This window comes from Daktulosphaira vitifoliae, unplaced genomic scaffold, assembly GCF_025091365.1.
Source record: "Daktulosphaira vitifoliae isolate Bord-2020 unplaced genomic scaffold, ASM2509136v1 Scaffold_3, whole genome shotgun sequence".
In the NCBI taxonomy this organism is placed as follows: Eukaryota; Metazoa; Arthropoda; class Insecta; order Hemiptera; family Phylloxeridae; genus Daktulosphaira; species Daktulosphaira vitifoliae.
Window position 1 is genome coordinate 12,171,408 of NW_026099574.1, and position 12,809 is coordinate 12,184,216.

At 30.4% G+C, this 12,809-nt stretch overlaps 1 protein-coding gene across 9 annotated transcripts in view; it reads left to right on the plus strand.

Moving 5' to 3' along the window:
• Positions 1–12,809, plus strand: part of LOC126900213 (uncharacterized) — a 136,704-nt gene that overhangs the window by 53,475 nt on the left and 70,420 nt on the right. For 7 of the 9 annotated variants that reach the window (XM_050675735.1, XM_050675732.1, XM_050675736.1 and 4 more), the window contains one exon: positions 8,547–8,577. The exons of the other annotated variants lie outside the window; for them this stretch is intronic. The gene's annotated coding sequence lies outside the window, so the exon portion shown is untranslated. The remainder of the gene's footprint in view (positions 1–8,546; positions 8,578–12,809) is intronic. 9 annotated transcript variants of the gene reach the window in all.

The following is a 12,809-nucleotide window of genomic DNA, read 5'->3' on the forward strand; positions in this document are numbered from 1 at the left end:
AATTTTATGATAAATATTGTATAAATAGTTGTACGTCTAATAACCATATAACACTAGTCGTTAAAATAAATATTTATTTACACTAAATTATCCTGTTATCCTGTTTCATACACAGTAAAACTGATCTAACCGACAACTTTTATAACTTATTTATACAGTTCAAATTTCACTCTAATTTTTGTTTTTAACAATTTTTGTATCCTATGTAAGAGGCTATTTTTTATTATTTGTATTTAATATAAAGACAAAATAATAATTAACTATTTTTGAAAGTTGTTAACATTTTTTTTTTTTGCAAAAATAATTAATGGTCGAAAACAATTTCAGGACAAATAATTATTGAGCTACAAGAATTTAAATACATAAAGTGAGTAAGTCATAAAGTATATGACTTCAAGTATATAACTACATATTTCTCTCACTTTGTGTTCAAATGCTTGTAACTCAATAATCATTTGTGCTTAAGTTGTTATATATATATGAAAAAATCAAAAATTCAATATTTCACGGTAATTATACGTGCCACGGGTATAGTTATTGTTTATATCGTACAGTTGATTTCAATATAAGCATTACAGAAACGAGCAGAATTCGATTTTTAAGTTGGCGACGAATTCGCTGTAATTTTTTAAACGGCAAAGTCAAACATCTACCGATTTATAAAATATTGCTAGGAACTCAGACAAAACAGCAATAGTATTATTGTAAAAACGATGATGACGCCCAGAGTAAGCATAATATTCCTGTTATGGACTTACCCGACAATAAACGACCACCAAAGTAAATCAGAAATGTTTTTAAATTGAAATTTTATGTACATAGAACTGCAAAAAAACATTTATGAATCTTTATATGTTTACAATAAACAATTGTATTATATTATCAAACGATGAGAAAATAAACAGTAATGTGTAATTCTCGAATGAAAGAATAGTTCACGAGTCGCAAGAACAGTTTTACAGTTAGTATTTTATTTTTTTGAATCAATGTCTCTAACTACACAAGTATCTAATAGAAAATAGATGACAAAAGTCAAAATCAGAATCTAAATTGATAAAATAGGCGAAGAATAAATATTAAAAATTAAAAAATTTATCTACAAACTTAGAAATTAATAAGAGCAAAAATGTTATTAATTTTAAAAGTTGAATAAAAAATATATAAGGGTATGTTTACTGGATATTTTCATTGCGTGGAAGAATCTTGGTCATTGGTTTAACTAAATTTTAGATAGAAAATGAATTTTGTTACAAAATAATATATTATAAATACTTTATCGTTTAATCGCATATAATTTATATTCATAATCTTTATAATCTTTAATGAATGCTGGAAGCTTATTTTTAAATTTTTTTGATTTTTATATAACCTAATTATTATATTTTTAGCAATAACCTGTGGTATATTGTTCTAAAGTTTAACGATATTTATCAATAATTTAATTAAATTTGAGTAGAACTTAGTTTTGCAAAAAAAAAACATAATTTTACTACGAGAAGTGGAAAATGAACTATTCTGATGTACGAAATGTCTGTCAAATACATCTGCTTGTTTGAAACAATTCAAAATTTTGTTATTTTACACACTTCTTAAAAAAATTTATTGTTTACTGCAAATATGTCATAGAAACGTGTCCATCGAAATAATAATCATTATACTATTTAAACGACACAAAAAAACATAAATATAAGCTAATTACAAAATATAATTGCCATGCATTTCGGTGATATTACTAAACGTTTATTTAGTTTGTAAATTTATAGTCAATTATAAGCAAACTTGTGACTTAATTAATAAAGTTTTACGTTGATTTTATTATAGAAAACGTTTATTTAATCTTTAGAAATAATCGAGTATATTTTTTTAATTGCATAATTAATTTCGAAATACTTTTTAGCTTTATCTTTTAAATAGAAATAAAATTAAGTAGCACTGACTTAAAGTACCTTGACTTTATATAAATGTCAAAAGGAAATTTGGAGGTTTTTTAACTAGCACGAATAAAAAATATTTATGAAAGTCTTTAGGATTTGAGTGTGTACTCTTACTGTATTACATTATTCGTATATACCGGTTCTTTTTATATATTTTAATTATTGCATTTTCATCTCTCATATTGTTGGACAGTATATTTTTTGACTTTACGTACTACTATAAAAAATCATCTTTGAAACTAAACGTATATTACATTATTTTTTGCTTAAAAGTTTCTTAGTTTCAAGTGACATATTTTAAAGTTTGTCTTTATAAGTACAAGTTAATGGATGTATTAAAATAGAAATCAATTTTGATACACTAGAGAAGTTCAAAGCAGTGGAGTTCCAATAGTTATGATTTGTTTCCTCTAGTGAACAGATGCCATTGAAACTTTTACGGCTACTCGGATGTCAAATTGATCACAACTCAACTACAAATTATTTCATTAGTAACAGAAACGTCTGAACTATGAAAACGATAGACGGGCTTATTGATACAATTAAACTAATTTATAAATATAAAGATGTGGTAATAACGTTAAATAGATAATGGCTATTTCATGCTTTAACCACAACTCGTCCTTGATATTATACATTTAGGACACAAAGGAATCGATAAGAAGAGAAACTACAGTGCATATTTATTTCATAGGAAAATCATTATTTTATTCTAATGCACAATTTGAAAATAAATAATATATTTAATACATTTTAACGAATTAAATAAATTTGAAATAATAGTAAATTATAATTCAATTGAGTTGGATTTTATTTGTGAGCCGATGCCGCTTAATGTTTCAGATTAAGGTGAAACTTATGGTTTGAAATTAAAATACTAAGAAAATTAATTACAACTTGTCGTGTATTGAAATTACAGAACACAAAATTTGAATAAAAAACATTTGATTTCGTGTAAAAACAAACGGCGGTACAACATGTAACAAGATATTTTACATCAACAAAGCGTCGTAGCATAAAATCAGAGTTCGGCACATACAATAATAATTATTTTGCCAGTAGGCAGAAAAACAAAAAAAAAAAAATAAACGAAAAATTTAATAATACTATTTTGTATAATAAACGACGTGAAAGGACCACGAGCAAAAAGGGTCGTTTTGTAGTGTCGGAAAAATTAATTTGAACAGTCAATATTTACAATAATATAAACGACCCGGACGTCGCGGTGGAAAGCGGGGAAAATAACACTCGGCGGAGGTACCATGCAAATTGTCGAGGAGTCGAGTAGCAAATTTTTCCCATCATATATCCCTGTCGTTGTAAAAAGATATAATGGTTCGCCATTGCGTCGACTTTTGTTAAGGTTCACCGGAAAACAACATTTATTACTACCCTCCGTGTAGTCAGACCCTGCGGCGGCGACACCAACCGACCCTGTCGCTCGTCGACCCCGAAAAACTCTTTTGCCACCACCGCCCTGTTAATGTCAACACTATGCACGACCATTCCACTTCGCAGAACCCTTCCGAAAATCGCGTTGCTTTTCCATGGAATATGCATTCGTATTCAGTTTGCAACCACTACAACTACCATCAATCATCGTGATCAAAGTTCTTTTTTGACTTTCATGGCAGTTAGGTTTTCTGAGTGTAAAAAAATATTAACACAATACTCACTGTGTATACTCATTCGGTTTTTGTTTTGATAAAACGCTTTGTATGTTTGCACTTTACAGATCAACAAATTTGATTTGCACTATCGTTGGTCACTGTAAAAGAACAAGATTTCAGAGGTACGAATAAATACTAGTTGACAAATAAAAATGCGCCGTTCATAAAAATGTACATATTTTGACATATTTTTCGCCGAAATGAAATATTTGTTCACACTTTTAGCGTAGAAAATATTTTTTAATTTGTTCTGTTTTAAACAATATTCTACATAATAAAAATTATTATTATTTACTCAATGGCACAACGTAATTAAAATCAAGAGAATATTCAAATGTCAATAAGTAACATTCTGTTCCGTAGGGCTATAGAAAACAACTAGTTAAGCGTTGCGATATTTCTATGGTAAGGTTTTAACTCGGAGTATTAAAAAAATGTGCACGTCTGGTTCGAGTGATTTCTACAATTCTATTTTTTTTTCTGATTAAATATACAAAAATTCATTCAGGTATAAACTTTAGCATTGAGTTACGCATACGACATCACTTTTAAGAGACTGTTTCAAGGTGTCGAAACTTTTTACTTACTAAAATAAAAATCCATATTTTCCGTTAAGAATATGAAATGTACTTAAACTCGATTCCACTTTTATGAGTCGAGGAAATTCTTCTCCTATGTACTTAAAGAAAAAGGTGAAATTCTTCAAAAGTATATGTTATTATAAAGTGCGCAGTATTAAATAAAATAAACCACTGCCTCTTAATTAAATATTTTTCGACTGTAATTATTATTCAAACCTTCTACAGAAAATATACTTCCCATAAAATACGAGATTGATTTTAAAAATATCTATTCGACCCGAAATGTTGACGAGAAAAAATCAACGGTAAATCCATTTTTTTATTATTACATTTGCAACCATTAGGTTAGTTTACGGCAGTGGATTTCCAACACTGGTGCATTGTAGACTGGACTTAAAGGGAATTACAAAATCCTGTACCATTGACACATAGAGTTCGTAGCAATCCGACAGCTAACAATGGCGGCGGCAGGCGAAGATTAATATCAAAACTTGGCATCATTTGAAGTGTCCACTTCGCCACACTTCATTACAACACAAATAAATCATATATAGTTATGACTGAGTCAAATAAATTAGAATACAATGGACGTGTGTTAATGAAAAGTGTAACAAGTGGAAACACAGACAAATCATTGATTTACCATTCAGCAGAATTGATTTTGTTCGTGAAAATTCCCCACTGCCGAGATGATAATATTTGTAATGCTATTGCCGGCTGTATGTGCACGAGGTACAAATAAAGGCTGAATGGAATTCGTCAATAGGCGTCCAATTTCGTTTGATAGCAGGGCGCTTTCATACAATCGAGTTTGTATAGTGTAATAATATTCGGCGGGCAATGCGGTTCGGGTTTAGGAGTTGCCGGCAAGGATTTTGAACGGGTTATAATTTTTGACGAGAGAGCGCTGTAATTGTAGAGAATCCGACGTCCGATTGTTTCGGGGGATTATTAAATTTATAACCTCCCTCCCTCCCTCCCCTGACCCCCTGCCAGGCCTTTCGAGTGCGGTGCGGCAGGCGGCGCAATACCGAAACGCTGACAAAATCGTCCGCCCGCAGTGGAACCGCAGCGCCCGTAACCCGTTCGTGATAAATAGACGAGTGGCTCGGGGTATTTAATATGTCGAGGGCTCTGCGAATTGTCGCAGGGATAGTGCTAAACGGCGGTAGATAAACGCAAATAGTAGCCAATTTAATTGCCGTTCGAATATCCGCTAGAAATGAATAAATTACAATATTATAACGTTTCAACCGGTCGGACTGACGTGACTCGACGAGGTTCAGACGAAAACTTAATTTTTATTTTCTCCGCCAAACGATAATTTATTTCATAGTGTAAAGCCGCCGAAAATTTTCCCAACGCGGTGCTAATTGCCGTGTTTAACGTTTACGAATACAAATAAATAGCCGGAGCGATAAATTAAAAAGTTATCAACTGTACGCGACTTGCACGTTATGACTCGACAATAACATCAGGCCACAAATAGAGCTTAAGTGCTTTGTAGGGAAGCGGCTTTTAATTTTTACCTCGGCTCTTTTAATAACGATTTATTACGTTTTGGTTATTAAAATTCAATTTTTCGGGTTTATAAGAAATATCAACTTTTTAATAAAGTTCGGCGTGTTCAGTTTTATACTTTGTGTGTATATATATATATATATATACTGGTTTTATTTTTAAACGTACGTTTTATTATTGCCAACAACAGAAGACGATTTCGACGGAATAATTTTCGATTAAATACGATTTTATAGTTGTACCGAAGCGAGTTTTTCTCGTTTTATATTTTCAGTTTGACGTGTCTTTAACACAGTTCATTCGATACTTACTTATTAACATGAAAAGGTCAACGCTTGAAAGATAACCCAATTAGTATCATTTACTTAGAAGTAACACTGTTACATTTATACGACGACCTATAAACGTAACTCGATTAGTCTTAACTTCAGACGCATGTCATTGCACATACTTGCCAGAGACCTTACAGCAATCAAACGTGCTTCTTCTTAACCGAATCCCATTTATTTAGTTGAAAAATTAATTTTTTTTTTTAAATATACGGGTTAACGAGTGACCAAATACGCACACTCGGAAAGCATAATTTCGACATACTATAAAGCGAAACGGCTGTACATAATTTTATATTTACTAACCTGCACGTGTATGTACACCGTACATACGACTAATTCGTCAAAATGCTCAGTACAACTAATGTGATGTCTAAATTTTTGTTCAAAATTAATCGACGGTTGGATCGGTCGATTAGCTGTATGCAGTTCTTTAGCCACACCATTTATTTATAAGTTATTATTATTTTTTTTACACTTGGATCGTTTAGCGGTTAATTATTGACACTTCCATTAACGTTGGCTTCTTCCCGTATAGTCATTAGCCATTCAGATTTAATATGCAGTTAAAAAAATCGCGGTGTTTCGCACAGTTATACATTAATATTTGTTTAAATATGGTACACGACTCTAAGACAAACATACCAGAATGGTGCTAAATTGCCTACTCGGAGTGCCGTTATTTGTTTGAAATATTTTTTTTCATTTAATTATTCACGAATAAATGTCAAATATTAGTCTTCGAGTAATTAATTTTCTAACGAAAAACCCAATTTATTTAATTGGTGAAAACACCAAAATATTTATAATTAGTTATTTTTGTAGTCAGTTATTTCATACACAAGAAAAATGTTCCCTTTAAATTATACGTTAAACACGCCCTTTGCAATGAATTATTAAGGTAATAGTAGTTAATTATGAATTACCTTTTGGTGTCACTCTATTTGGTATCGAAATATCGAAATTCAGTATCAGGAACTCATAAGGACTAATTTATGCGGTCATGTTTTTAGAAGGTGTCTAGCAGCTCTCCGTGGCCGTATTTTTATAACGTTATTTGTACAGTCTGGTGTCTAGTGCACTGGGCGGTGTAGAAAGAGACGGTACGACCATATCGCATCGTGACAGTCGCAACTGACGTCACTTAGACACCTGCTCCCGGTACGTGATACTTACCGATGTAAACATTTTAAGCATACATAAATTTCACGTGGTCACAGTGCATTTTTGTTTTTAGGACAACTTTTATGAGCTCTAATGGACGCTTGAGTGGACAAGCCGCGGCTCGAACACCCGTACAACACTACTCCGTTAAAAATCGTAATGATAACGTACCGAGAAGGTGTCCACCGACATAATTCAACGATATATGACCCTGATAACGTTGTCTAACTATCGATGAATCTTATGAACTCCTGGTACTCAAAATTGTATTTTTCTTCTGAAACTGTGAAACCAACACAACACATAATGTTGTTTAATTTATTTATTTTTCAAGCACGTCGGTAGTTTTACAACTTATTTTAGAATTTATCTAAAATCTAACGGGTTTTAGGTAAATTTCAGTAACATTCTCAAGTTTTCTTTTGGACGAGGAGTATTTTACACGGGAACGATTTTTACAACCGCTTCCGTGCTATTTTATAAACGAGTAATTAATGTCTCCAACATTGTCACTATTTAATTGGACACGTTTGAATTATTCGCTTACGGTCTCCTCAAGGTGGGTGCGGTCACACTGGTGTTTTCCAACTGCGCTACATACCCAATCAATGGATGTATCAAATACTCGTAAATCAATAAGTAATTATCGTGAAATATTTGTAAGACGTTGCTGTTTTGATATTAAAAAAAAAAAAAATTTTTTTTTCTTATTCGAGGCGAATAATAAAAAATAATAATTTTGCCGTAGTTTAAAACTGTAAGAAGTATTAAAAAAAAATAAGTAACGCGAAACATTCGCTGGATCAAAAGTTATTAAGTCTGTCAAAATGTCGTGAACCGGCCCGCGTACTCAAATTCAAATGATCACATCTTTTAAGTCAGTTTTAATCGCCAATGAGTTACTCGTCATAATCGCCGGGTTACCTTTTATAGTGACGCCGATATGGTAATTAATTCGTTATAATGATAAAGATTCCCTTTTATGTGCGTTATTAAACTGTATCATATGGCCGCACAAAGTGGTATGGTAATTTTATGCATCGTATTAGAGCCCTAAACAAGATTTATGCCGTTAAATTAATCGAGTAAAAATAATCACAAGATAATCCCCGAAACTATTATCATTAATTAATTATTTTTGCGAATATGGCATTTTTATACCATGGAATATAATAAAAAAAAAAAACATTTCCTTTTCAAGGTAATCCGTAATAAGTGACCTAGTTTGACAGGTGATTTCATATGGTGTATCGCAATAACTTAATACTAAGACATATCACGAAATACTTATGCGCATAAAGTACATCTTTACGTGTAAAATTAATTTAGTTTTACTGACTGTTTCAGAAAACAATGGAGTTTATGTAACGATTGAACGGTAAGTTTACCATTTGTATTCTAGTCGCACCTCCGTTTAGAATTGAACTAATAGAAATATTTTTGAAATAGTTCAAGTATGTAACTTGACACGGTTTCCCTGGGCCGCGTTATCGACCTACTTGAAAACGTATCGGTATCTGAATCATAAGTGGATGGAGACGTTCCATAAGGTTTGTCTCTGTAAGGTTTGCCTCGGGTCGCGAGTTCTAATCTCGTACCGTGTTTTTTTATTTTTTACACGATTTCCGGTACACTTTCTAGGACCGGCCGTCAATCCCCGGCGGCCGTGTTAAACTGTTTTTTTTTGGTTTAATAAAAAAAGTGCTTCTCATCTATAAAACAACGTAACATCTTACTAATAATTTATTTAGCAGCCGCTCAAACGTGAGATTTCAAATAACATGTAAAATTCAAACGGCAATCGTAAATTGAATACTGAAAAAATCGATAAACTTTAAAACGACGAATAAAAGTCTAATCATAACATGATAAGATTATTTAGACAGTTTAAAATTATTGTTGGTGAGACAGAGAGCGTATCAAACGATGATGATTTATCGAAATACAAATATGATGAAAGTAAATAATATGATTAGTTATTCGAGTACGTTTATAACAAGACTCAATCCTATTACAGTTATTACTTCTTAATTTCATTTGTAGAGAACCTGTATCGAATAATGCTCAGCAAAAGTTTATAAAGGACTAATACAATCCTTTAGTTAATTACCGAAACCTATTTTATCATAAAATATCAAGCGAATTATATCAGTACCGTATTTTCATTATAGCTCTGAAATGAATTAAATGATTATTACATTGTTTTTTATTTTATACGAACATTTTAATTCAATTAAGCCAATTTCAAATTGTTTTTGATATTATATTATATTTATATATGGTACACCTACCTTACTTTATAATTTCAAACTCGTTATCTAGTATATAATACCAAAATAGTAATATCCTCTTCTTCATATATGTATACAGGTAATAAATGATAACAATATATCAGCGCCCTATTCTTCTAAAGTATATAGTACATCTTAATAATTGATAAAATGTGAAAATTTCAAATTTATGCACAATATAGATTTACATAGATATTTTTGGTATAAAAATATCATGTAAATTGTAAATTATATTTTATTAAAGTTAATATTCCCAAGTTTGTACGGTGTAAAAACTGAAAGACGTGAACGTGGGACTGCCTATAGAGTAACGGTATTTTTTGAAATAATATTAAGAGCATTGAAATTAAGCAAAACAATATTTTTGTTTAAAAACAATTACAAATAGTATCTTAGTGATATATAAATACTTCTTAAGCACTCAAACAAATATATTGGTGTACAATAAGGAAACCGTTAGAGTGATGCACAACATATAATGGCTGTTGGACAAAGCATCATTCCGTTAACAACCACTATCCACCACACCGCCTGATAAAACCGATGGCTTTTAGTTTTAATAACATCGTCCTTTCCACTCCTCTTTAGTGCGAGTCCAAAACTACTGTCTCTACGGTGCTCTTGGCTGACAGACAAAACGTTGGTGATTGTTCTCGTCACACAAGCAGCAGACAAAAAAAAAATGCAAGCCAAGAAAGAATAAGAAATTCTTCACAATAAGCTTTTTCAGCTCAACAACATTCCCGGCACGTGCAATTATTTTCAAAAGAGAAAATAATTACTTCCGAAGGCCGACCTAGACAGGATGGACAAAAGTGATGAAACCAAAAACGGTGCCGGCACCTTTAGAGTTAATAATTGAAATAATTGTCGCGTTTTACATAAAAAGTCGTGCAAAAGTGTATTTACCAACACTTTTTATACAATAGAACGCAATCAAAACATTACATTTGCTTATTTTAAGTTTTGACGAGGGTATTATACAAATATTGAACATTGTATCGACCTTTATCATTATGAAAATAAAATAATATATGCGTTGAAAGTAGATAACAGTTCATTTACGAAAAATGAATCTACAAAATGGTTCAGTACATTTTCGCATTGTAGTTGTTCGCGGTAACAAACGTCACACACAAACTTTGCAAAAAAATACAGTGTCTATTAAATTTACATTATACCAAAAGAGTAATAAAAATGTTCGTGTCAAATATGTTATACCTAACAAATTGAGCAAAATATTTTTTTATTTTATTTGGAACAATAATACATTTTATGTAACTAAAATTGACAAATATATATATATATATATATATATATATTTATATATCCTGTTGATATTATTGTTTAGTTTTTATATATTACTTATTTTATCTTTCAGTTTTTTTTTTTTTTTATTAAAAGTTTGTTTATATCTGAGTTAGTTTTGTAGTTTTAAATCATTATTCGACAATAACTGGGATTGATATTTAAAAATTATTTTTTCTATTTATAGTTAGTTTTCTCAAATTGAATGTCAAAAACACTGTTATTATATTAAATTTCATGAATTCATAATTAATTTTTCAATAAACAATGAATCAATTAATTCTGACAGTAAATGAATCATTAGTGTTTATCATAATTATATATTTCTATTAACAAGTTTATAGTACATATTTAGTTAAACAAAAATGAGAAGAGATGGGATCTCCTCTTCTAAATTAAAAATAATCTACACTCCTAATATAAATGATCAAATTAACTGGAAAATATTTAATGAGGTGTAATAGTTATAAGTTAATCTTATATTAAAAATATCTAGTAAAATCATTATTTTTTGATAAATATTTAACTTGAAAAATTATTTGTCCTTAAATTGAACTATTTGGTTACTTAGTAACTAGGTTGGATTGTATTGCTTAAATAAACAAGTATCACAACAATAATTCATAGTACACTTTTTACTTATCACAAAATGACCAAAAATAACCATTGTCATAATTAATATTCTGTTAACCTAAAAACTCTGTTTACATGAACCATTTTCAACCGTTACCATATTACACTACGCCACTGACAACATCGCACAATTTTCAACATATGTTAGTTTTATTTCTCAATTAATTTTGATAACTAATGTTTTGTTGAATTAAATGTATGTAATATTTATCGATACAAATTTTATTAAAACATATTATTGTTGTCCACATTTTTTTTTTTTTATGTAATGCTAGTCGTTTACCTCGAAATTTACAAAAACCATAAATACACCGTAACGCCCTAATGATTTTCTAGTTTTTACTTGGTTATATTGTTCAACTGTGTAACTTTTGTAACTAATTTGTCTCTGGTATTCTATGTAAGCTGTACGTGTCTACAACCACAGCACTAATAAATGTCACAAATCCCTTTTAAAAGGTGTCGGGATTGTTTACGGTAATCTTGGGTGAAGGACGATTTTGACTACAGAATTATTGTTTGCTATCCGTTTCGACCAACTTTTTGCGGTAAACAACCTTAAAAGCCAACAGATCCAACGGCCGCATAATTATAACGCGTGTGATTAGTTAAGCCAAACCACTTTACCGTTAGTTCCGAAAAAATTGTTTAGCTCTATTATATAAAATACAATGCGTAACATTTTATATTATGTTCCTTTTTTGTGAAACATAATGCGGTTAACGCTTAGAAACTTAATAAAAAATACTTTTTTATTATAAAATTAAATGAGAAAATGTTTTTGGTCAGGTGGTTACCAGCTGTTAATTAAATAAATTTTGCACCCTTGTCGTAATTCGTTTTGTAGTTATTTACAAAAATTGTCGCCAGATACATTTGCTTAAGTTACGATTGACAAACGTTATCATTTAGAAAGTATTGCACAATAAAATTACAAAAGTTCATAAAACCAATTGGACATTTTTGCAGTACAAAATAATACAAGTAACAGCATCTCCATTGAAAAAAAAAGATACCAAACCGATTGTTGCGATACGATTTTTTTTCTAATTAACGAGAGTGAGTAAAAAACTTTTCTCTATTATGTACAAGGTAATTCGTTTATCATAACACACTGAATTATTAAATAAAAATTATTTCAATAATATATATTTATATATATTTCTTGATTTATCAATCATGAAGGATTTTTTTCTGTCCATCACTTATGTATTACAAGGGTAGCAACTAGAGCTTATTCTTCGGTAGATCATACATATTTAACTAGCTTATTTATTAGATAATAATCTAATCAAGAAAATGACTTGCAAATAATATCTTTTGGGTCAGCACTTCAGAAGTTATTAACATTTTTATATCTAAACGAAAGGAGAGGTAC